Here is a 3,514-nt window from a genome sequence, read left to right as displayed (position 1 = left end):
TGGGTTCTATGAAGAAAAACGTGGCATCAGGATTAGAGGAAGACTTATTAACAAACAACCTGCGATATGCAGATGATACAACCTTGCTTCCTGAAAGTGAAGAAGACTTAAAATATTTACTGATGAAGATAGATCAAAGACCACAGCCTTTTGTATGGATTGCATCTCAATGTAAAGAAACAAAAGTCCTCACCACTGGCCCAGTGAATACATTCTTATTAATGGAGACAAGATTGAAGTTGACAAGGATTTCATTCTTCTTAGATCAACTGTCAACACTCATGGAATCAGCAGTCAATAAATCAAATGATGTATTGCATTAGGCAAATCTGCTGCATAAGACCTTTTTGAAGTGTTGAAGAGCAAAGATGTCAGGGTGAGGACTAAGGTTTGCCTGACTCAAGCCATGGTATTTCCAATAACCTTACATGCATGTGAAAGCTGGACAATTAATAAGGAAGATCGTGGAAGAATTGATGCTTTTGAGTTATGGTGTTGGAGGAGAATATTGAAAGTGCCATGGGCTGCCAAAAGGACCAATAGATCTGTGTTGGAAGAAGTGCAGTCAGAGTGCTCCTTGGAGGCCAGGATGGCCAAACTTCATCTCTCATACTTCAGACATATTGTCAGGAGGGACCAGTCGCTGGAGAAGGATATCATGTTTGGTAGGGTGGAGGGTCAGAGAAAAAGAGGAAGACCCCCAGCAAGATGGATTGGCAAAGTGGCAGCATCAATGGGCTCAAGTGTGGCAACAATAGTGAGGTTGGTCCAGGACTAGGGCAGTGTTTCTTTCCATTGTACATAGGGTCGCTGTGAGTCAGTACCGACTCTATGGCACCTAACAACTGCTCCTATAAAGATTTACAGCCTTAGAAACTCTATACAGGGTCGCTATGAGTGGGAACCGACTCCACAGCATACCACCACCACCACCACCATTACCACCTCCATGAGTATAGGTCAAGTTCATCAGATTGTAGCAATTTAACCTTGTTTCCTTTATCAAAAATTGTTTTGTTCTTCTTCTTCTTTTTTTTTTAAATGTTCCTCTAGTTGAGTTCTGATTATCCAGGCATTGAGGCTAGGTCAAATGGGTACTATCTGCAACTGTGGGTGTTCTTGTGCCCCTCCTCTCACTTCGTATTAGCTGGATGCTTCACTCTTAGCTCTAGCCCTCTGTGGCTATGTCCTTGTCCATGGGTTCAGGTGTCCCCATGTCTCACTGCACTTCAGACCAACCAGGTCAACGGGAGTTAATGGACTGTGGTTGAACTCAGCCCATTTCTTCATTGCTGCCTTTCCCCTTCTTCCACTCACCAGTAGACCAATGTGGTCGCCAGCAAGCTCACAGGCCTGCTCATGTGTTTCCTTTGAGTTTTAGTCTTAAAGCGGAGTTTGTCCTGAAGGAACTTGATTACTTTCCTTGATGACTTCCCGGCGAACAACTTGCTTATTCTTGTAGAAGCCAGGCATAATCTTTAAGCCAAAAACATCCTCCGAAGACTTCTTAAAATAAAACAATTGCTAAAGTAGTAAAATAAAATGTATGAGTTGGAATTGACTCAAAGGCACTGAACAACAACAACACTTCAGCATTATGTTCTTTTAAGAACTATCTTGTTGTTTAGTGCCATCGAGTCAGTTTAGCTCATAGGAACCTTGTATAGGGTTTCCAAGGAGTGTCTGGTGGGTTTGAACTGCCACCGTTCTTCTGGTTAGTAGTCTGGTGCTTATCCTACAGGGCCACACCGGAACTCCTTAGAATTATCTATATGGATTCAAGTTGACAACAACAACATGAAAGATAAGCTAGGAACCTTAGGGGACATGGAGTATATGTTGATGGAGGAGGAACAACCCAGGTCTGAAATGATGGAGTGTTAATTTTGCTAATGATGAAAAGTGGATAAATAGTTTGGAATGATCACTCTGTTTGTGGCAACTTACTATTTATTGCCATACATGGTGGAGTTCTGCAGTTAAAACCTATTCAGTGCACTACCCTTCCTCCACCGAGGGCAACAATGCCTCTTTTCTTCTGGGGTACTACATTCAATAAGAAGCTCTCCGCTATTCTAAAATTACTAAATCATTACCTCCATCTCCCCACCCAACCTCTTCACTATAAAACTGTAAAAGTTTTTGCTGCTCGTTTCACAAATGCCTTATATTTTAGAGCTAAAAATGCCCCAGCGGATGCTGCTATAAAGGAATAAGCTGACGGCAATACCCTGGCTTAGTTCAGGGAAATGGTCCCTGAGATGTAGTCAGAGGGAATTATCAGCAGCTATTTCAGTTCAATCTTTCTTATCCCCAGAAAGGAGATCACATTCATCTCTTTCTGGAGGCATCTGATCGCTATTTTCCAGATTTCATGAGGAAGCCAGTGCTTAGATGCTGCATGATGTCATCCCCTGGTCCACAGTCTACCTCTTGTACCATCATACTGAGGCTGACTCTCTGTGGGGCTAGGCAGGTGTCCCAGAACAAAGGCCCTGCAGAGACTGCCTAGGGAAACAATTGGGCAATCCCAGGAGATTGGACCTTACAGGAGATCGTGGCTAGGCACAGTACCCTTGGGGAGGTTTGTGTCTCTCTCTGAGGCGCCCTGGTGTGCTTTGGGTGACTCTGCCCTCCTCTTCTGCCCACGTGTGTGTGTGTGTGTGTGTGTGTGAATGCACATGTGGCAGATAGAGGAATGTGCTTCAAATCCCATCAGGCCATCCAAAACAACTCTTGGTGATGCAAATGATTTGTGCTCAACTTCTAAAGGCTGTTTATTCAAATTCACACAGTGGCACCATGGGAGAAGAGTCTGGCAGTGTGTGTGTTTCCATACAGATTTGTTGTTGTTGTGAAGTGCCATCAAGTCAATTCCCACTCATAGTGACCCTGTGTAGGGTTTCTGCGGAACAACTGATGAGCTTGAATCGCTGACCTTGCAGTTCAAATCGACTTTGCAGTCCAGCACATTAGCCCACAGTGTCACACCAGAATTACAGCCAAGGAAACCCTAAGAAGCAGTTTGATTCGGTAACACATGGGGTTACCATGAGTCAGTCAGTATTGACTTAATGGCAATTTTTTTTTGTTTTAAATAAAATTTTTTTATTAGGACTTCCAAAGACTTTCTTAGGGAGTGGACGGGAAACAGAGCTCTGAATTATTGTTGGATGTGCCTGGGGTATGTGGAAGCATCTCCCACCTGCTGAACCATGACGAGGTAAGGGACCCAGATGACTGCAGCAGCCACAGTCCTGGTATCCCAGCGGAGGAGGCAAGTGGGAGGAGGGTTGTCTTGGAATGCTGCTGCTGCCCAGAAGACTGGTCTTCTACTTATTCATTTACTCCTTCAAAACCAGGTGTTCAGGGAAAGCCTGTGCCAGGTAACATGCTCATCGGACAGGATCGTTGTCCTCGGTGAAGTTGCAGGCTAATGAGACAAGATAACATTTAACAAGAAAATAATAAATGACAGAAAGGGATAGTGCTATGAAGGAAATGGAGCTTTGTG

Source organism: Chrysochloris asiatica, unplaced genomic scaffold, assembly GCF_000296735.1.
Source record: "Chrysochloris asiatica unplaced genomic scaffold, ChrAsi1.0 scaffold00157, whole genome shotgun sequence".
NCBI classification, from domain to species: Eukaryota; Metazoa; Chordata; class Mammalia; order Afrosoricida; family Chrysochloridae; genus Chrysochloris; species Chrysochloris asiatica.
This window is presented reverse-complemented; position numbering follows the sequence as displayed.